The sequence below is a fragment of the Zootoca vivipara genome, chromosome 4, assembly GCF_965207765.1.
Source record: "Zootoca vivipara chromosome 4, rZooViv2.hap1.1, whole genome shotgun sequence".
NCBI classification, from domain to species: Eukaryota; Metazoa; Chordata; class Lepidosauria; order Squamata; family Lacertidae; genus Zootoca; species Zootoca vivipara.
The window spans coordinates 72,976,505-73,000,266 of record NC_142587.1 but is presented as its reverse complement, the minus strand read 5'-3'; the positions used below and the strand labels follow the sequence as shown (position 1 = coordinate 73,000,266).

At 40.9% G+C, this 23,762-nt stretch overlaps 1 protein-coding gene across 28 annotated transcripts in view; it reads left to right on the top strand.

The window, feature by feature from the left end:
• The window catches only part of ZBTB20 (zinc finger and BTB domain containing 20), a 520,201-nt gene that overhangs the window by 273,383 nt on the left and 223,056 nt on the right, over positions 1-23,762 (top strand). Inside the window, exon 5 of one of the 28 annotated variants that reach the window (XM_088668198.1) lies at positions 1-23,762. This exon is cut by the window's left edge and continues 24,999 nt beyond it. The exons of the other annotated variants lie outside the window; for them this stretch is intronic. The gene's annotated coding sequence lies outside the window, so the exon portion shown is untranslated. 28 annotated transcript variants of the gene reach the window in all.

Sequence of the window (23,762 nt, the reverse complement as noted above, 5' to 3'; positions counted from 1 at the left end):
TGATGCCGTCAAAATAGATTATTTCCTACCACATTAATTTTGTTTTGAGGAAAACGCATTAATAACATGCTCCTTTTCAGCTAATTTTCTATTGTGGGTCAAGCTACAAATCTTAGACTAGATAGAATATAATCATGTATTGCGGCAGTCATTGATAGCATGGCAAATGAATTGAGAAGATGGCTTTTGCTTAAATTAACTGTGGGGCAAGCAACACATCATAGTGTAGCATTGTGTAATGAAGCCCTGACAGCCTGTTGTCTGTTGGAAAGCATCCTTGGGGAAGGAATGGGTAGGAAAGCATTGCTTAACCCTTCCCCTGCTCTTCATTCTTCTCTCCCCACCTCAACTGCTTTTACTTCCACCAAGATTCTTAATCCATGTTACCTGGGAAAAGGATGAAGTGGCCAATGAGGGTACATTTCACAGCTGAAGTATAACATAGTTTGTCCTCTGGTGATTTAATTGGCCGGTTTCCTGTTTGGAAACCACTTAGAGCCACTTCCTTGTCTTTAAGTTTGCAACATTGCCATTTGTTGTACAACGTATAAAATACAAGGCTACTGTTTTAATTTGTTGCACTGTTTTATTCATTCATTCATTCAATCAATCATTCACTTTAATTTTTATCCTGCCCTTCCTCTAGGGAGCTCACAATACAGGGGCAGCTGTGTAAAGCATACTCTAGTTCGTGTGCAGTAGTCCAAGCTGCCATAATCTGTCTTCCTTTAGCGGCACTAGGTAGAAGTGATACAGTCCAGCGGTAGAGTCATTGCATGAGCCCCCAGATAATCTTTTGGCTTACAGAGGAGGAGGAGGAGGAGGAGGGTATTATTATTAATAATATTTTATTGAAAATACCACCTAAGTTGCCACTAAGCTGAAAACACTCAGTGGTTCGCTCATTATCTGTTATACTGAATGAATAAATCTATTGTCTTGGTTCTTAGACAAGGCACCTATGATGACTACGGTCCTGGAAATATACATAGCCATGACAGTTCACAGACTATCCTGCTCTGGTATCAGCAGAACCACATTCTGTCTTAGGCTACATGCATTCAGTATGGATATTCCAATCCCATCTTTGCACCTTACTACAGGGAAGAAGCAGTGCATATGGGCGGCGACAATGTTGATAATTCCGTGGCAATTAAAATAGCCCTTTTAGACCCAAACTATGGGGCTCTGTTGTTTTTGCTGCAATAAGTTAACATAGCTACTGCTCTGGAAGTTGCTGGTGTTTTCATCTTAACATTAAGCAGCTGCACAGGCAGGGGAGGTAATGCTCAACTGCAACAGCAATGCTGGGGTGGGAGAATCTAGCCTCTCTACACCGTCACCTATGCACCATTTTCTGCATCTAAATAGACTACTCAGTACAAAAAGACAACAGAATTGTGATCTTGAGTGGGAATATAATGGGGGGAGGGAAAAGTTAAGCATCCCATGCCACCAGTGCTACTTATCTGATCAAATTGGTGTACACACACACACACACACACACACACACACACACACACACACACAGTGACAGCTACTTTTCATTGCAAAGTGAAAAGTTGGAAGATTTTATCCCTGTTCTCCTGCATCACATACAATCTGAGAGGTACTGGTGTGTGATACTCTTGAGGTACTTCTCAACTGAATCCCATGCATTCACAGAAGCAGGTGAAAACTGGTTGAGTGAGCAACTCAACACTTGCAGAGTACAACCATAGCTGAGTAGTGGATCACATAAATGGCCGCAGGTTCAAGCCTCAGAATCTGCAGGTAGGACTGGGAAATAACCCTGCCTGAAACTCAGGAGAGTGCAACAGCTAGTCAGTGCTGACATTTCTGAGCATGATTGACAAATGATTTGACTTTGACGTCAGGCACCTTCCTAATTCCTTCCAGTGTTCTAAGACTTCTTCTGCTGTATCTTCAGTTAATACAAGAAAGCAGAATTTATACATCTGTCCTGTGGCTTATATGTGTGGTTTTACAGCAAAATAAAAGAGGAATTGCAAGTCATTTATTCACCCATGTTTCTGCTGTTTCTCTGAACATGCAAACCAGCTCAGAGCAGTGAAGGGATTATTACTTAATACCAATTTTAATCTAATAAAGTACCGTTGCTTTTAGTGGAACTATTCCCAGTTTATGGCAGGCCAAAGGAGGTAAGAATCAGGCCCTGGGTAAGGACTTTAAGATTTAGCCTGACTCTAATCCTTCAGTATTTTATTTATTTATTTATTAAAAATCACATCTATGCTGTGTGTTAATAGCCTTTGCCTCAAAGTTCACTTAAAAGCAAACTAATAAGATTTTTCTATAAAATGCCAAAAACCCTAAAAATAAAAGTTGTGCAGTGCTCAGCCAGGGTGGGAAATTCCATTGTGGCTCCATGCCCATGGCAGGTAGAGTGGAATTTAATGAAGGAAACTGCTGTGTTTTTGTGTCTTTCTGTATGTTTTTCCTTTAAAACCGAGAGCTGGGCAGGCTTCCCATTTGACCTGATATGACCCAAACAAATTGCTTCTTATATAAAAACAACTGCAGACTTAGAGAATGTGAAAATGTGCACTGTATCCTTTCCCCTCCAACTCGGTGGGGAGAGGGGAGATGAAAGCCTGAGAAACAGGACAGTTCTGTCCAGAGTTGTTGAGTGCAGCTATCACTCAAGTTTGATAAAGGAAGATTAGAACAGGGTTCCTTATGCCAGAGGGATTCTTTGAGAGTTAGATTTTGGTATGAGATTTTGTTTTGCTTTTCTGAGCAAGGGCTGCGTTTTTAAGCACACGCCTTCACTGTTTTATGGTTCTGTATTAAGGAAGGGGAGGAAAGAGTGCAATTCTTAACGGGGAAAGAAAACACATACGTTATTCCAAAACTAGGGTTGAAGAAAGGAAAGGAAAAAAATTGAGCAGGGTTGGAATGAGAGGAAAGAACTAGTTTGTGCATTTAGGGCATGTGCAGTGATATTGTATTTAAATGCGTTGCCTTGGCATATGTAAAGCCAGGTTTATTTAACAAGAAAACAAAGCAAGAAGGGCATTGTGTGCTCATGAAATGACTTAATAAAACCCTTCCCTTTATGAATTATTTTGATCACATGTCCTCTTGTTTAAATTTGCTAAAGTGCTGTGCCTTTTTTAAAAATGTCCTTCTCTACAGAACTGTCTGTTCTGAAGTTGGCACCTTCCACATAACAGCATGCAGAGATTAAAGCTGGGGGAGGAGAGAGGCTTTAATCAGACCAGAGGGCTAATGTAATGCACACTGAAGCTCAAATCTGCTATGAGTAACAAATGAAATGAATTTCAAGGTCTTGGCTGATCTTGGGGCATGTAGATAAATATAAATTAGGGAATGTGCCCCCCCACACACAACCCCCCATCATAAATACAAGTTTGATCTCAGTTGAACTTTTACATAAGTGTTGTTTGAGACTTGGGATGACAGGCTTTCTTATGAAAGCAGTTACAATAGAAATAGTTACAGGTAGGTAGCCGTGTTGGTCTGAGTCGAAACAAAATTCAAACATTCCTTCAGTAGCACCTTAAAGACCAAATAAAAACTTAGTTGGTCTTTACGGTGCTACTGAAGGAATTTTTAAACAATAGAAATAGTTTGCTAACTCTCTTAAAAACTGCAAGAAAGAGCTTCTCAAGGGGTTTTGAAGCACCTGGGCTGATTGATACGTTGTGCACCAAAGAGAACACACAGGCACTTAGTGGAGGCAGGACTTCTTATATGCATGCAGAGCAAGCAAGGGCTGTCTCTGACATTCTGGTCTCTTTCCCTCACGAAGAAGCAGTTCATTGTATTAAGAGTTTTTTTGTTTTTTTAAGTTTAACATTTCATGCTAAACTTTATGTCATGCAACCTTTTCCAAGAATGTGGAGACCTTTTTGCAAAACCAAGGCATGTACACTATATAAAAATGGGTGATTGATGGAATTCAAGGGCTGTGGGGGTGGTGCCTCACTTGTACAGGCCTCACTTGTACAGTTGGTAGTAGGCCTGTCAATGTGGTGTGTGTGTGTGTGTGTGTGTGTGTGTGTGTGTGTGTGTGTGTGAAATACTGTATAAAAAGTAGCATATTAGAAATATTATTTTGGTTGTCTTCATTTTAGTCTTCATTTTTTAATTGTGTCAGTGACAATAAAGGTCAGTGCCTTCCCCCATTCTTACCATCTGTATTCATTATTTCTGTCCCCCGCCTCCAAGCTTTCTGCTCTCCACTCTTTTCCTATTGTGTACTAACGGAGGTGTTTGTCATGAGAGAAGATGTATGTAAAAACTGCATCTGCAAATAGATGCTGTTATCTTAGGAACCTGTGAGAGGAGACAGAAGGATATGGAAACACACCTGTCATAAAATCCTATATAATAAAGTGCAAGTGTCTGTGCATCCAGATTCCCTGTGTCCCGTTTTCCGCGCTACTGAGCATGTGCCCCAGGGACACAGGGATTGGACGCAGAGACTGCACACACACACACACACACACACTCTCCCCAGCCCACCCCCCACCCCTCTGCCCTGCACTGGCTCAATAAGCAGTTAAAACAGTGGCCACCAGGTAGAAGGCAGGAGCAGGCAGCAAGGCTCCTAAGCAGGGCAGGCCCTCTCTCAACGTGCCCAAGGGCCTGAGGAGGAAGTCGGGACGACCCAAAAATCGAGGCCCCGGCTTCTCCTCACTAACAGGCCCGAAATTGAGGCCCAAACAGCGCAAGCAACCGGGAGACCCCCGCTGGGCCGGAACGGCCAGGAAAGGCGCGGGGAGGCCACCGAATGCTCAGCGCCAACCGCGGGACCCTCAGAAAGTGCCAGGGCGGGCGCAAGCCCCCCGGACGGCAAAGCTCCCTCCCGGATGCAGCAGGCGACTGAAAAACAGCCACGGAGGCCAACAAAAGTAGCGGAAGCCACCCCCACTCCCAGCCCTGAAAAACTGGACGTACACCCCGGAGCAGCCGCCCGGGCCGTCCAGGAGCCAGAATTCGGCTACTGGGCCCTGGCAGCAGCAGCGCTATTGACGGGGAAAAATTAGGAACCAAACGGCAGGCGTAAAAAGCGCGCGAAAACAGGGTGGGGAGGGATCCGCACTCCAAACACAAGCTTCGGAGGGGGTAAAGGAAGAAATACCCCCGCACCCCCCAGCTGAGCCCGGGCTGTAAAGGTAAAAAAAGGGGGGACTTTGGCTTGGGGTTTGGGAACGGGGGGGGGGGAATAAGGGATAAATTAAGGATCAAAGGGAGGGGAGAAGGAATAATAAATTAGACAAGGAATAAAAGCCCCCCCACGCCGCTGCCACCGAAAAAGGCCAAATGTTCTAGCGCCCGTTTATTAAATGGGCTGAATGACACTAGTTGATCATAAATGTTTACAAACTACCGTATTATTCATAGGTAGCATACACGAGTGAATTGTATACTTTTGTAAAAAGAAAAAAAGAAAAATATACCTAAACAAAAACTACCTCAATATAGAAATGAATACAACATGGGGTGTATGTGTTGGGGACCTTTGAGTAACCTCAGAATCCCCTGTGTCTTCTTCACTATATTGAGGCCATAAGCTGCAATCATTTACGCGAGAGATAGCCAACATGACCCTCTTTAGTGCTGTTGGGATGTAACTTCCATCAGCAAACACATATTACAAAGTATGGCAGTAAAATCTGGAGGTAACTTCATGGTTGAGAGTAAGCTCCATTATAGGATTTACATCATCATCATCATCATCATCGTTGTTGTTGTTGTTATTATTGAAAAACAGGATAAGGATATTGTGGATTTTAGCTGCTAAGAGAACACATAGCTTCTTTCCACATTATAGAGTAACCTCTTTGCCATAGTCTGAACTTTAATCGTCTCTCCACCCTCTTCCCAGCAGTTTTTCCTCTCCACAAAATAAAAAGTTCCTGTGTTTTGGACATCTGACTACTGTATATCTAAACTTTCAAGTGCTTTTTTCCTATAGAAGGCACACATTGTCAGTTTTCTTCTTTAAAGTTGCCATATTGATACTACATGGGACAAAAATCAATCTTTATGGTGAGCCACACTGCTGAAAACCTGTTGGATAATTTCTCCCTGCCTGGAGAAATTTAGTAAAATTGTATCCCACCACCACCGCTATTTATCCAGCTGCAAATATGGTGGACATTTTTGAAATGACATTTTTTGCACAGTTCTGATGTGCAGTGTTGATTTTGTTAACCTCCTTAAACATTCTAAAGGAAAGGCAGAGAAATAATAAAATATAATAAGGATTCTATTCTTTAATAATTATTTGTTATAATAATTCTGTAGAAAATAGGAGAATGATTGTTAAATAGATATACTTCTTAAGTTGCTCAGCATTATGAATTTTGGTTGGCCAGTGACTTATAGCTTGCCCAATTAAGTAGCATTTATTTTCTAACAGTTAATTAAATTAAGGATCAGCCACAAAAAATAATTAAGTTTTAAGAATACATACAAAAATGGTAAAATGGCCCTAGAGTGGTTCCTCCTAGTTTATTTTCTCCTGTGCCAAGAAACTGAAGTAATACTCTGCTCATAAATGTATTTGTGTGGAAGAAGTTTACTTGGACTTGGAGTTTACTTCCTAGTAATATAATTAAGATTTATATGTAAGTCTATCTTTTGAAATTATTGTTGTTGTTGTTGTTTGAATAATGAGGGTAAATATAATGTTTCTTAGTTCAGAACAATTTAGTTTTCCAGGGTCTGAGAAGCAGTTATCATGATAACTTTAGTAGGCATGCAATTATATTATGGCTGACTTGTTTCCTATTCATTTTGCAGAGTAGAGTTTAGTCTCTAGCCAAGCTTCGTACAAATTATATATTTCCATTTCTCAGCTGGGCTGAAATCCTACTGTATGCCTTCTCTTTGGGAGTGAGCTGCACTGAACATAGAGAGACTTACTTTTGAGTAAACATGCAGAGGATCAAATTGTTAAACAATGAAGCCTGTCCTACAATTCAGACATCTGAGAAGTACTTGCAGAAGGTTTTATTTATTCCAGAAGCTTTTTTTAAATTCACATGAATAAATTAAGTCCAATCTATTATGGTGAAGTATGGCAGTATTATTTATGTAGCTTTACAGATTGGGACATGAGGTTCGGGATGACATGGCCAAGGTCACATAGCATATTAGTTCCTACCAAGAGTGGTTATTTGTTTGATATATGTAAGGAAATCAGCCCTGAGTGCTCCCTGGAAGGACAGATCGTGAAGCTGAGGCTCCAATACTTTGGCCACCTCATGAGAAGAGAAGAATCCTTGGAAAAGACCCTGATGTTGGGAAAGATGGAGGGCACTAGGAGAAGGGGACGTCAGAGGACAAGATGGTTGGACAGTGTTCTCGAAGCTACCAACATGAGTTTGACCAAACTGCGGGAGGCAGTGCAAGACAGGAGTGCCTGGCGTGCTATGGTCCATGGGGTCACGAAGAGTCGGACACGACTAAATGACTAAACAACAACAAATGTAAGCAAGACAGCTGGTGGAGGAAAGGATGGGTAAATAATGACATGTTGGGAGGAGTCCGCAGGGTAGTAGTTGAGCATCTGCTTTGTGTGTAGAAGGTCTCAGATTCAGTCCCCAGTATCGTCAGAAAGGGATGGGAATTGAAATCAAGGACCTCACTTTCAGGAATATCCCTTGTCTGAAACCCTGGAAAACTACTGCTGATCAGTGTAGGCAATACTGAACTAGATGGACCAATGGTCTAGTGCAGGCATCCCAAACTTCGGCCCTCCAGATGTTTTGGACTACAATTCCCATCATCCCTGACCACTAGTCCTGTTAGCTAGGGATCATGGGAGTTGTAGGCCAAAACATCTGGAGGGCCACAGTTTGGGGATGCCTGGTCTAGTGTAAGGCAGCTTTCTATGCAGGGGCAAATGTATCAGTCCCTGACTTAAATGCAAAATAAGACATGACTTTCTATATGACCTGGGCCAAGGAGTCCTTACCCTCCTTTGTATGATAGTGAGTGGTGATTGCAACCCGGCATGAGTACAATCCATGCCTGGAGTAAACTTCCAGCCCTGATTAAGAGACAACACTCCATCCTCCTCTGGCCACCCGGGTTGCTGGGAGGCTTACTGTGGACATATTTAATTACTGTATGTTATCCTCTTGCATGTTATTGTCAGTGTCCTGATTTTTCCTGTGTATCATGACAGCCTTAAAAAGGCACACTGCATCTATCCTCAGCCAATGAAGTGCAAATTTTATATGAAATAGTATATCTAGGATCTTTCAATCTAGAAGGAAGGTGATGCTACATTGAATATATTTTCTGGTTCCATTGTGATACTTCCAAAAGAAATATCTGAAACATAAAAATAATGTTGGAACTCACCAAGATGAGTTACTTTTATTACTTTCAACCAGTATTGTATTTGAAAATTACTACTGTATCTTTTCTATAGAGTTGCCTGCAAATAGGTGCCCCAGCTTCAACAGCTACAGACCTGCTTAAAGTGGACCAATATGAACTAGCAGAATGGTACATGATGGAAATTATTCTTGCAACTAAAAGATGAAGTGTTGCGTTTTCTTTCCACCTTTCAAGTGTTGGCTCATGTTCTTGCAGGTCGTTTATATTGCATGAAATTCATTCTGAATTTTGCCTTCATGAAGTTGGCAGTTGACAAATACTTGTCCCCTTTGCTTGTTTTGATTTTGGATGATTTTGCTTTGCTGCTGTTGCTTCTGGAAAGTTAAAAGAAAACAAAAAGAAAACTTCTGCATCATGCAGAATATTAATTCTTACCATGTAAGGAGGAAGAAAATAATGACTCCACTGCTTGGAGCAGACACATTGCCATTCCGGTCCTTTGGGTGGGTCCAATATTTCCATGCTGGAGTGTAAAAATATTTCCAGGCACTAGAAATAGCCGCTACCTTATGATACTACCTTTCAGAAGCCAAGTGACTTAACAGAAACAGTGATTTTACTGACTGCAGACCAAAAAAAAATGTCTATAGTAAAAGTTGCCTATGCTTAGTCATTTATTTGCTTTAAAGAGTCATGTTACTTCCCAGTGACTCAACTCCTCCTTGCAGTCATTGGGAAATTTAAAGTAAGAAAAAGCTACTGACATTCCTGTAGTATAACAATATTGTCAATTGTAAATGCATGCCAGATAGGAAGCGATGCATTAGCGATGCATATCTGTCAATTCCCAGAATGTTTCAGATTTTTGAGGGCAGTTCAAATGAAATGGTGAAGATGCCAAAGCATAGCATGTTGTGGCAAGCTGGCCTTGTGAGAACTTGGATTTGGAGCTGTTTGTTCTTGAACATGAGCAGTAGGGACAATTGGGGAAGGGAGCTCAATGACATATGACCTGGTTTGCCTCTTTGGGTAAGAACATACCCAGTCTAAGGATTTCACTTGGGAAAAAATAACAACTTTGTCTGCAGTACATGTGAATTCATACAGAGATGACAGTTTAGAACTGGATGAGCCATTGTACATTGCTTTCCTGTTCCCTTAACCCTCGTTTTATCATTTAAATTTTATGTCTGTCACCTAGCTTGGTTTGATGGTTATAAAACTTTCAAGGAGCAGCCTTTTCAAATTAAAAATTTTTATTTAAAATGAGTACAGTGGTACCTCGAGTTACAAATGCCTCAGGTTACAAACGCTTCAGGTTACAAACTCTACTAACCTGGAAGAGTTACCTCAAGTTGAGAACTTTGCCCCAGGATGAGAATGGAAATCGTGTGCTGGCGGTGCAGCGGCAGCAAGAGGCCCCATTAGCAAAAGCACGTCTCTAGTTAAGAACAGTTTCAGGTTAAGAACGGACCTCCAGAACGAATTACCGTAAGTTCGTAACTGGAGGTACCACTGTATCTTATTTAGAATAAAAATTGTTGTTGTTGTTTGTTGTTGTTTACAAAGTGGCTTACAATAACACATATATTTTATTTTATTTTTTTAAAAAAACCACTACAAAAGAATGGGCCAAACAATCTGTGCTGGATGGGTAGAGATCAAAGGGCAATGCTGCATTCAGAGCCCTATCAGCTTGTTCCAGATGGGACAGCAGCTTTCCTCTTTTTTTTCTACTAGGCTTTTTGGTGTACGTGTGTGTGTGTGTGTGTGTATTTGATACTACTTCAATTCCCAATGAGATGGAAAGTATCTTGGCCATCTCTAGGTTGTTATAGGCTGAGGGCCCAATATGATTGTGTGTCAAGGAAGCAAAGGGGTCTGTATGCAGCAAATTGAAGGATACCCCCCAAAGCACCCACAGAATACCCTGTTTTAGCTGCTACTGCTAGCAGGAACACCCCCAGCTGTAGTGCTTCATCCGCCTAGTTATCCGGGGGATCTGCCCTGTCTGTGGAGCTACTCTCTGCTGGGAAAGGGTCATCTCTGCCTTGCCCAAACCTTGGCAGCCAGCTTTTAGCAGCGTTTTGGGCTGTTCTGTAATGCATTAAACTAAGCAAAAATGAAACAAAACCCCACAACAGAAATGTAAAAGCAACATCCAAAATAAACAGATCAATGAAACTTATAAAAGCTATTAAAAAAACCCACCTTTACATGTGAACATTAATTTTGTAGGAATCAAACATGCCTGAGTCTAACATTGGAGTCAGGATCAACTTATTAATGTTAGTATGTGTTATAGAATTTTGCTCTTAACTGCATTCTTGCCCTAATGGTCTGTATACCACCAACATAATTTTAACTGCTCTCTTGTTGATTGATTCAGTAAACAGTTATTTTGACTTCTTGGCTTTTCATCATGTCAACGTGGCCTTCTTTCCTTTCAGCTTGGTTCCAAAAGTACTTTCCGCTGACAGGAGCCTTATTCACGTGAACAGAGTTTGTATCCCTGCTGTACTTTGGTATTTTGGCTGACCATCTCTCCTCTAGCCTCCTTATTTGCCTCCTGAATCCCACATTTTAAATTGCTTAATCTACAAATACTGGCTACTAGATAGGGTTTTGGATTTGTCCCAGACATTACACATGTACTTTCATTGACATTGTGAAATGTGTGAAGCCTCAGCATCAGTACTGTCACCAGCCAGTTCAAGGTGCCACAGTATAGGAAAGTGCTGTGGCAGGGTAGAACTGGAATTAGTTGATATATGGAAGAACAAAATTATCATAAAAATATTTGATGGTCCTAAAGCCTATGAACTGGTAGCGTTATGACCGTAGAGATTTCATTTTGATTGTATATGACCACACACTATTTTTTATGTGTATTTGAGCATGCATTATCTTAAGTGGAAAAAGTATAGCTATGGCAATGAACATACAAACTGAATTGAACATTTCTGAGTCCAAGTTACTCACTAATACTTTGTGCAGCAAGAAGAACAGGTTTGTGAATGAGAAACAACATTTTTCATACATCTAAAAAATAATTCTTTAATAGCTTTTAATGCATTTGACAATAAAAAGTCTAAAATTAATTTTCCAGGGAAAACCTTTTTTGAGGAACACAGATTCAAAGTAGTCCTTTGACTTGGTATACTTTTTCTTCTTAAATTTAGATCCACATTAATTAATTTGGAGCCAACAGGAAGTGTTGGGTGAAATGTTGTGGCTTTTCTGTTTTTAGTTTTCTTCTCTATTTGTTAGTTTAATGTCATATTCCTTCTTACCTTCCAAGTTTCATCTGAATTCTACATTTAAAGTAGTAGTTCTCACGTGTGTCAGGTGACTCTGATCCAGAGAGTAGTAGTGAAGTACAAATTGTCAAAATTGACACAGTTTCAGACCAACAACCTATGAATCATTTAAAACACTCACAAGATTCACAGTTGTGTAAAACCCAACAAACCTTTGGATAATTGCTTTAAATTATACATTTGCTCTAAATCAAGATTTTCCACATATGCAACTGTGTTGGTAATAATTACTGTAATTAATTAATTATTGGTATTGCTCTCACCTCACTTTCTTATGCAGGTATATTGCATCCTATGATATTAAAATCCCGGGTTTTCTCTCTTCCCTTCTGCACCTCCTCCCTGAATGGCAATATTCTGGATTTTCATTTTGCAGTACCTGTGGGTCTGGTACTTTTTCTGTTCTTAAAGAACACACACAGAAATCCTGGCGTGTCTTTTTGCCAATGGACAACTCTTTATCCTTTCTGTTAAATGAATTAAATTAGATGATGAGATAGAATACAACATCCTGTCACAAGATTGTCTTCGTGATTTGTGCAAACAGTTGTGCAAACCATTGAAAGTGGCAGAGGCTCTCAGTCTGTCACAGTTTGGCTAACAACTGGGAACATGGAGTGGATAGATTCAGTTCCTGGGCTGCCAGTTGCCTATTCTTACATAGAGCTCTTCCTTTTCTCTCATTTTAGATTCAGCCAGGAGTCAGAATGTCCACTCTTGGCCAGATGAAGTATAGGCAGCTGTGTGGCAGCTGCAGATGACTCAATCCAGCATGACCCCATTGGCAGTCTGTGGCTGCTGGACAGGAGGAAGGTTTCTTACACTTCCTTCCTCCTAGGGCTGGAAAGGGAGCAGCCTGTGGCCACCCATTAAGTGATTGTTAAACCAGCCGAAGCAAAAGTAGGCTCTGAATTATCTCGAGGAGCTCTACCGAGCATAGCTGCCAAGTTTTCCCTTTTCTCGCGAGGAAGCCTATTCAGCATAAGGGAATTTCCCTTTAAAAAAGGGAGAACTTTGCAGCTATGCTACCAAGCAATGGCAAGATTAGAGAACTCTTGCCTTACTGTGAAACTTCCCCCCTTCTGTTGAGTCATCTTCCTTAGGAGAACAGCAGCAAAACAGATATATTGGAACATATTTAAGACCGAGTACCATGATCATTCAAAAGGGGCAAGATAGCCCAAGAAACTCTACTAGCAGATTGGTGCTTGCTTCCTTGAACTATTTGGGGAGTGTTTGGGTGTGGCCTTTCAGCCTGTATGCCTGAAATAGCTGGCTTTTATGAAGAAGCTGTGGGCTTCTTCGCCATCCCACCAAGCACAACTCCTATAGACAATATTTCTCCACAAGCTTTCATGCCCTGCTATTCCTGCTTTGCAAAACAAAAACAAAAAACCCACATGATATAGGGTCACTTTTAGCCCAATGTGTGATAAGCATTTACCGTTTAATGAGTTTAAAGGTAAAGGTAAAGGGACCCCTGACCATTAGGTCCAGTCGTGACCGACTCTGGGGTTGCGCGCTCATCTCGCATTATTGGCCAAGGGAGCCGGCGTACAGCTTCCAGGTCATGTGGCCAGTATGACAAAGCCGCTTCTGGCGAACCAGAGCAGCACATGGAAACACCGTTTACCTTCCCGCTGTAGCGGTTCCTATTTATCTACTTGCATTTTGATGTGCTTTTGAACTGCTAAGTTGGCAGGAGCTGGGACCAAGCAACAGGAGCTCACCCCGTCACAGGGATTCGAACCGCCGACCTTCTGATCAGCAAGCCCTAGGCTCAGTGGTTTAACCACAGCGCCACCTACCTTGGCATTAACACAGAACATTTTGTCTTGTTTTTCTAGGCAAATATGGTTTCTCCCTCTCTGCTCCACTCCCATAATTTATGGCCAAAAAAATTCCAATCATCTATACTTTTAAAAGGCTTTTTTTTTTCATTCTCTCATACTTATTCTGGTTCTTTCATTAAAAATCAAGAGTGTTATACTCAGTTTGGTAGGTTCCAGTTTAGTTGCCAGAGAAGATAAAAGCTGTAGTGGTAGATGAATATGGGGCATGATTTGACAGCTTCGTTTAGGTGCTTGCTAGGACTTGTTCTGGCCCAGCTGTGTTTTTCCTTCTCCCTCCCCCCCCCCCGCCCATTATCAGCTCTTTCCTATTATAAAATGCTTTTGACTTTTCCCCAAGTTGGTGGTGGTGTGTGTGTAGTATATTTTTAAGTCGGCTTATGATGTGGCGACATGTTTCTGAGGATTTAGGCCAATGCTTTAAAGTGTTTTAAATGTAATCTTTTTTTAAAAAAATCTTGAATTGCATGCTCTGCCACAGTGGCACCCAAAGTGATATACAAAATCAATGGCAATGTAACTGTCAGTTGTTGTTAGCTGCTCTTGGTAGCCAGAATTATTTTAAGAAGATCTGACCCCAAACCACAGCTTGGCTCATTCCTAATATTTGAAATGAAAACTCCTTCCTCTGTCGCTCCACTTGTTTTGCTCCACTCAAGTAGAAATGGATATAAAAATAAAATGTTTAAAACAAGCGTTTTGAAATAAATTCAGACTTGCTGCTGTCAAATATTTGCATATTAGAGTTCTATAACTTTTTCGAAAGACCCTGTGCTACTGACAAATTAACAGACTATCAATTGCCCAAGTTCAAGCTTCACTTCATTTTAAATGGGTAAAATTACTTTACTCAAATTACTTGACATTTGATTTAGAATCAGAGATAATTTTGATTTCAAAGGTGGATGCAAAAACAACACACAGCACGAGGAAGAGATAAAGACTGGTGATGATAGGATTATGCTCTTCAGTCCACATACGACTGTTAATTTCAAAATTTAAAATAATTTTATTCTACATTGCTTTAGGTACCATTCAAATTTCCAAAGCAAGTAAACTACTTCCATTTTTCTTTATATGAACTGTCAATCAGTTTCTAATTAGTTACAGTTGGCACAGCAGCTCATGGGGATCCAGCTTAAGGGTTTGGCACACTTATAAGAAGAACATAAAACTATTGTGCTGGATAAAAATTTCCTTGGTGTAGCTTGCAAAAGAGTTTTGTTCCTATTTAGGTCAGGGAGATTGTCATATTTTGGGGGTTAGTTTGATTATTAGTTTGCACCACTGTTGAGAAGGATCCAGGTGTCATCCTTACTGCTGCTTTAGCACAAGCTACCAACACTATTATAAAATGTAGACTCAATAGTGTCTACAACCCAGGTGGCGCTGTGGTTAAACCACTGAGCCTAGGGCTTGCTGATCAGAAGGTCGGCGGTTCGAATCCCTGTGACGGGGTGAGCTCCCGTTGCTTGGTCCCAGCTCCTGCCAACCTAGCAGTTCGAAAGCACGTCAAAATGCAAGTAGATAAATAGGAACCGCTACAGCGGGAAGGTAAACGGCATTTCCATGTGCTGCTCTGGTTTGCCAGAAGCGGCTTTGTCATGCTGGCCACATGACCTGGAAGCTATACGCCGGCTCCCTCGGCCAATAATGCGAGATGAGCGCGCAACCCCAGAGTCGGTCACGACTGGACCTAATGGTCAGGGGTCCCTTTACCTTTACCTTTACCAACACCATTGAGTCTATAAAATGTATATGGTGCTGTAGTCTAAACCACTGAGCCTCTTGGGCTTGCCGATTGGAAGGTCGGCGGCTCAAATCCCCGCTCCCGTTGCTCTGTCCCAGCTCCTGCCAACCTAACAGTTCAAAAGCACACGAGTGCAAGTAGATAAATGCTGTGGCAGGAAGGTAAACAGCGTTTCCGTGCACTCTGGCTTCTGTCACGGTGTTCCATTGTACCAGAAGCGTTTTAGTCATGCTGGCCACATGACCCAGAAAGCTGTCTGGGGCCAAACGCCAGCTCCCTCGGTCTGATAGTGAGATGAGGGCCGCAACCCCAGAGTCGCCTTTGACTGGACTTAACCAGGGGTCCTTTACCTTTTATATGGCCCCAGACATGTTCTGTAAGGACAGCTAAAGAATATTTATGCAGACAGATAGATATCACGAGGCAGGGTGAGATTCTGAAGGCAGACAGACTGGCCTTGGAATAGGACAAACTGCATGGAATGGTGTTATAACTGTTGGAACTTACAGCCTGCATGATGGCAGCTAAAACAGCAATGGATTCTGCAAGGGTGGCCCCAGTCTTAAATATGTTTATTTGAAAAAGAGTGTCACTGAAGACATTAAGATTTAATCCCAAACACTTTTTTAAAAAAGCAGTAGCTGATGAAATTGTGTTGCTTCATGCATGGCATTTTCCCCTGAAGTGTGTATTCTGATGCCAGCCACAAGCTTCCCAGTGAGCAGACAACTGTATATATGTGAGCAGACGTATATGATATTCTCTGATGATTTTTCGCAAATGCTACTGCAAGGGAGAAAAATACAATTGCAGATGACCTGTTTGAGACTAATATAAGCTCAAGAAATCTTAACACATGACTGTTTCTTGATGCTTAAGAAACAAAAAATCAGGAAGAGAAATTTGAGCTGGATGCACATCTTGGTTCTCCAAAGAGAAACTGTTTAAATAATGTATATTCTGTAGAGGAGTAGGGGTTGCCTGAAGCCTGTTTATTAGTTAATAACCTCCTCCTACCTCCCAGCACTAATCTTGTAAAGATCCTGATTTAATAAATCCGAGAAATTATTAAATAAACTAAGTATTTTATATTACTTGTCCTCTTTGAATCCAAATTGCAATACAACAGAATTACATTTTATAAATAACACCTTTCGTACTAGCACCACAGGGCATGGTACAAAAGAATCTAAATAGAACATGAATGCTGTAATCAAATGCAGACCCCAGGAAGGCAGATTGAAAAGGCATGTTGCTGGTTAGAGCAACAGACAGGGTAAGTATAGAGGGTCACAGCAGAAAAGTTGGTTTCAAATACAAGTGCACAATAGAATGAAAATTGTTTGCTTTCCTATTCCAAAGCATGACTGATGCCTCTCATCTAAATGACCCAGTTTTATATATACAATGATTTAGGAAAGGGAGTCCAGGGACATAGAATAACCTTTGTACTTTTCTCCTTCATTTTCTTTCATCCTACCTTTAAATTATAAGTGAACAAGGGGCTTTTTCTTCATGGGTAGAGAAATCGTATCTTCTTGATGGTGGTTGTGGGATACCTTGGTGGAGCTACTTCCAAATCCTTCCTGGCCCATTTTGGCCAGGGCAGGAGGTGGAGGGCAGCTTTCCCCTTAATTTCACCATGGAACCCAAGGTAGTATTCATAGGGTTTCCAGAAAGTTTCCCTTTCAAACACTGACCAGGCCAAGGCATGTGTCTTCGGACCATATCCTGTTAACTGTTTCCCATGCAAAGGAGTGCAGCAAATCATTAAAAAGGTGAGGTAGCATATTTCATTTAAAATGCAAATATTTCATCTTGGTGCTATAAATGTCTTGATAATAATGCAAAGCTCTTCCATGCTCTCTGTATTCTTTATCTGGTAGGTAAAGTCCCTATCTCATTTTGTTTCAGTTGGTTTTACCGGAAGAAAGAACATTCTGCGTGTTCAAAATTCTTACAATGTATTTTTCAAGGAGGTAGACAGGGCAGACTTAAATTTATCCTATTAATACATTTACCCTATTCTTTGACACATAGGAAACCATCTCTACCAAATATTTCTATTAGGTTCTACTCGCTAATGGCTCCCTTGCCCTGGTTACTATGCAAGTTTGCTGTAGCCTTGAGTTGTGGTATTATTGCTATCATTCAGTTCTATGAGGTGAAAAAAGAGTGCTTGTTTAATAAAAAGAGCCTCTAATTGTTGGGTCATGAGTTACTGCAGTGCAGACTGTTTCATTGTGAAATATTCCCAAATCTGGTTTTTGCTATGTAATTTTATATTCATTTTGGGTCAGATTAAGGGGACTACTGGTAGAGCATGCAAGAAGAGCCCCAGTTTCAATTCCCAGCATTTGCACTTAAAAGGATCACATCAGGCTGCAGCAGAGGAAGAGAAAGGAAGCAGGGATATCACATTCTTTTGAGGCACCAGCTGCCTTTGGTTCTCCCAGATCCACCACTTTGCAGCAGCCATGTGAACAGGTTGTTGCAGAGAGAGAGAAGATGAGCAAGACTATTTTGCGGACTCTACTGAGAAACCAGGTGCCTTTAGTTTTCCTCGAGCAGGCTGCAGCAGAGAGAAAGAAAGGAGGCATAGAGTGGTTTGCTTTTCATTGAGCTATAAGCTGCTCTAGAGCTTTTTCAGCTAAAAAGTGGAATACAGATGTGTCGAAATGAATAGCCAGTGGTGTACATGCCTGAAAGACCCTGTAGAGCTGCCACCAGCCAGAAGAGACAGCATCAAGCCCTGTCAATGAATAGTTTGACTTGAGATAAGTCAGCTTCCTATGTTCATGCAACAAACCATTAATGTGTAATAGCTAGTATATACCAAAGGTACTTAGTAGTTATATAGTTCAGTTAATAACCAGTTGGGAAGGAGGGAAGAAAACTAAGTATTATTTATTGATTTTGGAACCCAGCACACCTTAACAGAAAGCTTTATGAGGCAGCTCAAATACAGTGGTACCTCTGGTTATGGATTTAATTCATTTTGGGGTGCCATGCGCACCCCGAAAAATCTGTAACTAGAGGCGCCGCGCCTGCGCACAACGCAAGACAAATGCACTTCTGGGGTTGCCGCGGCTGTAACCCGAATATCCTGTAACCTGGAGGTTACGCAACACAAGGTACCACTGTATATGAAATAAGAAAAAGGCCCATAACAAAAAATTAAGAAAAGCAGCATCAAATCATGTTAAAAGCAACAAGAAAAAGCAGCAGTTCTAGGTGCTTTCCAGAATACGTTAAAGAAAGCACACAATGAAGATTTCGAGGGAGAACATTCCAGAGACAAGGTGCTAGGCACAAGAAGTCCCTGTCCCTTCTTACCAACTACCCTACATAGTCATTGGAGTACTCTGAGCAGGACCCTGTGTATGGCCGCGGTGCCACTGTAAATTAGATATAGGAATGCTTTGCAGTGATGTGGAGATTATCTGTGACCATATTCCATGCAGAAAAACAGCCTGCAGCACAGAGCACCTGTCATGTGGATGTAATTCCAAGGAGCCCCCACCTGGTGACCATTTTGTGTGCAATGAACATATGTGGTGGTTCTTACCTCCTGCTGATTAAGATAGTTTATCTGGGAAGGTGAAATTATGGGCAGCTAAGTGCAGCAGAATTTGCAAGGCTGCTTGAAACATAAGCATAGTCAGTGCACTGCATATATCCAAAGGGCAGATGATTATCGGCTCCTAGTTTAATAGGACAGATCCATCATGTATCATAATTATTGATGAAGAACGCATGATGCTGCAGGCGACACAAATATTAAACTATTTACAGTAGTTTTTAAAAAGGTGTGCAAGTTTTAAAGGGCAGAATTTTCTTCCTTGTTACTCACTATTGTCTCTGACCATTAAGATGCCATGTATCCACATGGTGATCATGTGACGAAAGGAAATAGGTCTCATTTTGTAAATGAGGAACTGGAAGACATAAGGCACTTAGCTCTTTTTGGCAAACTTTTTACTCTGGAGTTGTCCTATTCAAACCAATGGTATTCAATTCAGAATAAATAAATAAATAAATAAATAAATAAATAAAAATAATAATAACAATAATAATAAAATAGATGCAGGATGCAAATCACGAGTTTTCTTGAGGGAAGTGGGAAACTGGTTGGGGAGAATTTACCCCCAACCCTCAGACATGCAAGGGCAATACTGTACTTTATATACACAATACTCTTTTTCTGTTGACTGTAAAAGGGTTAGAATTTATTGAAAAAGCATTTGTAAAATGAGCCCTCCCCCCCAAAAAAACCCTAGCAGAGTGCGTGCTAAATTACTACAATCTGAAATTGAAGATTCAGAGAAATCTCGACCATGTACAAAGGGATATTTTTATGATAAGTGACTCTTTCTGTGGCCTTGTGTATTACACATACATCTCACATATGTTTTTAAAACTGTCTCGAAAGCAAATACAGTACCCAGCGTTGAGCTGTTTTATGGCATGTTGATTACTTTTACTTAATTAGGTATGAGCAAACTGGTCTAATGTTGAAGAACAAATCCCCTGAACCAGTGTGCAAACAGTGCAGATAAAGGGGGGGGGGAGAGATAGGGCCTTCTAAAGCAGTCTGCTGTTTTAAAGGTAGATGAAATATTTAGTGGCACCAGCAGGAGAAAATGAAATATGAGATCTTGCATCCCAAGTTATTTGTGACCTGTTAAAAGACAAGCTGCAAAGCACCTTCACCAAATTAAAACTTTGAAGAAGGGCACAAATGGGAAATGTCAGCACACTGAAGGAACGTGACTGCCCTCCTGTCTCTTATTGTTATGTGAATTGGAGCTGTGGCTGCAGCACCATAGGTGATAGCAGAAGAAATGACATGATTCCGATTCTCTTTTTAGCATGTTGGAATCCCAAAGAGGGGAAACAGTATCTGTCTTTCCCCTTTTCCTTTAGTTGTCATCCTGGAAAGCTATCTAGGTTTGCTTAAAGAAACTCTGCACTGCTCTGATTGTGTTCACTTTCTGTGGCAGCCCCATCTATGACACATTTATTTGGAAATAAATCTCATTATTACTGTTTGCAGGTAAGGGTGCTTCCAACTAAGCATGTTGGTAGGAGATCATCGGTCTGAATGAAAGTACCAATTACTCATGAACCACACGTTTGGAAGTACAGTAGAAGTCACTATGCCAATCACTGCTAGTTTAGGTGGACAAACTGGATAGGCACAAAAGGTCAACACCATCAGTGCTGTATAATGGTTACAGCAGGCATGTCCAAAGTACGTATCGGGGCATAATCTGGCCCCTGGTCGGTTTTAATCTGGCCCCTGTGGCAGTTTATTTCCTGGGGTAAAATCTCCCAAAAAGCTCAACAACTTTGGGGTAAAATCATAAAAATAGCGCAACAACTTCACTCCTAAAAAAAGGTCAACAACTTTGGTCGGCCTCATGCATGTTCACTTCATTAAATCTGGCCCTCTTTGAAAAACCTTTGGGCACCCCTGGGTTAGAATGTTGGACTAGCACCAGGGAAACTAGGGTTCAAATTACTGCTTGGCCACAAAGCTCACTGGGTAATAGTGGGCCAGTCACTATCTTTCAACCTAACCACCCTCACAGAATTGTGGGGATAAAATGGATTTTGGGGTGGGGTGGGGGGGATGGAGAACCATGTAAGCTTCATGGAGCTCTTTAGAGGAAAATTATAAATAATAACTTAATGATGGCCTCAAAACAGTACCATAAATTTTATCTTAATTTTGTCCATGAATGATTTGAGATGCATTTCCTGGTTACCTGCTAACATCGAGTGCTTCCAGGGTCATGTTTACTCTGAGAGTAGTACTCATGTGTTCAGGTTTCTTCAGCATCATTGGCATAAAAATGCCATCTCACATTTCTTTCCTATTTAATCTGGATTTGCCATTTCTCAGAAATATCTGATAAGTAAAAATACCCTATTCCCAATGGCCTGATCCATAGCTGAAAATGTTCTGTATGTGCTTAGAAACACAGTTTCCATAACTTTCTTAGATCCAAACAATAAGACAGCAATTGCAATAATGCCATGGTCATAAAATTCCAGAAACAAATTTTCTTAATTTTAAAAAGCTTTTCTTCACACTTTGGAACTTCAGAACAATAGAAAAAGGTGGAATACATGTTGCCTTCCTAGTATGATGTTAACCTGGTTGAGGATCATAAGTACAAGAAGGACACAGATATAGGCAAAATGTTAATTAAATAATTGGGCACCAAAATCTGAAGAAGGGTTGAAAATAATTAGAAAAGTTGCTTCCATTCTTTCAAAGTCTGGTTGACCCAATAGTTGCTGGTATCTCACTGCCTGATATTCCTCCTTCTGTTTATACATGCTCTATAGTAGTAAATAATAAATACTCAGAATGTCAAGACTGTTAATTTAATTTTGTAATGTTTATGTATATTATACACAAAGGGCCAAATTATATTTATACCCATACAAAAATTATTGAGGCATTGTAAGTTCAAAATCCACTTAGCCTAATATGAACTTTCATTTGGTAGCATTGGCTCTAGTTCTGAGTTCTGAGGTTAAAAATATTTTCTCAAAACTCAGTTTCTCCTACTTTAGGTTCTTACTCATTCTTCCCTCCAGTGCTTTTTAAAGAACAATCATCAGTTTTTATTTCAGTGAAGTAAAACTTGACTCGCTTGTACTGTATATAAATTGTCTCCTAAGTTCGGAAACATAATGATCCCAATCCGGCTAAAGTTAATTGTGCTCATGGCCCATTAATAACATCAGGATTTGTTAGCCATTACTCACTTTTTCCAGTGTTTCCATGGGATAGTCAAGATTAACTTTTACTTCATCAGGGTGGCATCAAACAAAAGGTAAAGATGAAATCTTTGCACCTAAATTCTCCAAGGCTGTGTTCTCCTTTTGCTATGGATACTTTTATCTCATGCAGCCTAAGTATGTTTTCAAGCTGCTTGTGAGGAGGGGACTAACCACCTTGCTTCTTGAGAATGTGAGAATTTTAAGTTGTTTACGGTATTATTATGTTTATGTTTACTTATATTCCGCCCTTTTCCCCTGACAGGGACTCAAGGCAGCTTAGCGCTAAAAATAATAATTAGAAAACAGTTGAACATTAATAGAATATATGATGTATTAAAACATATAGATCATTACAAGAAAACATTACAGCACCGGCCCTTTCCTTAAAAACAGTCAGGGTATGATAACATTCATTTGGACTCGCTGGTGGTAGTCTGACTAACAATTCTACAGATTTACGGTATGTAAGGCTTCTAAGGAGTCTGTAGCAGCTCAGCCCACACTGGGTGACACGTTGCTCATATTAAGGGCACATACTAGGAACAGTTATTATATAAGGTCAGGTGGGTCCCTATGAGTTCCTCAGATTACTTATTCTGTGCTTGAAAGTGCCCTCCTACAGTCTGTGAAGGTGATGGTGCAGAGCGGTGGAAGTCAGCCCAGCTGTTCATTCCGCTTGCAACCTACCCCACGGAATAAAGTGGTTGGTCCCTGTTGTCCCCAGTACAAGATCTCCCCCGCAGCAGCAGCTTTTAGTGTCCTGCCCTACATTCTCCATATCCCTGACCACCTACGTATTGTGTACCCCCTTTCCATGATCTAAAACCAGTACCGTCTGCACAATTCTTCCAAAGCAGTTGGCATTTAATCACTGTGCTTAGCCTATACTTACCCCGTTTTTCAAGCAATTCTGAATTGTGACTGAACGACTGATACATTTTTTAAAAAAATTATAATCCCCAAGTGGCCAGATTTGGAGATGGGAAGGGGGAGGGCATGTTATCAATACTATCAATACTTTCTGTATTTATCTGTCCTCTCCTGTCTCTTGCCTTGAACTTCACAAATCATAGATTGTAAAAATGGAACTTAAATATATTCATTGCTTACGTGATTATTAGGGCTAAAGCAATAAAGTTAGTAGGCTGTTGAATTTGGACAGTTTGTTTTCCTACAGAAAACTGCATGAACCTCCCAGCATTGTTTGTTTTTATAGTTTCTTCCTTTCTCTGTCTCTCATATACACACACTCTCTCTCTCTTTCCTTCTCTCTCTCTTTCCTTCTCTCTCTCTTTCCTTCTCTCTCTCTTTCCTTCTCTCTCTCTCTCTCTCCCCCCCCCCCCCCGCTCTGAATTTCAGAGACGCTGTTTCGAGAGACACGGTTGCGTCTCTGGTGTTGTATAAAATGCTCCATCAAGAGGCAATAATGTACATTCCTCTGGCAGGACAGAATGGGCTTTGCTTTTTTTCTGTTTATTTATAAGACATTTCCTCTAAGTTAGTGGAAGTTTGATCATTAAGAGGCTCCAGTGATTTTCCTCCCCACCTCTCTCCTCCCTAAGTTCTCTGCCTCAGCACTCCCTGTGGATCCTTGTGAACTCAAAAAGCTGAGGCAGGCGTAGCAGCCAAGCCTTGTCACTCTCAAGAGGCAGAGAGGCTCCTTCGTCATCACTTGGAACAGGAACTACAACCGTGGTG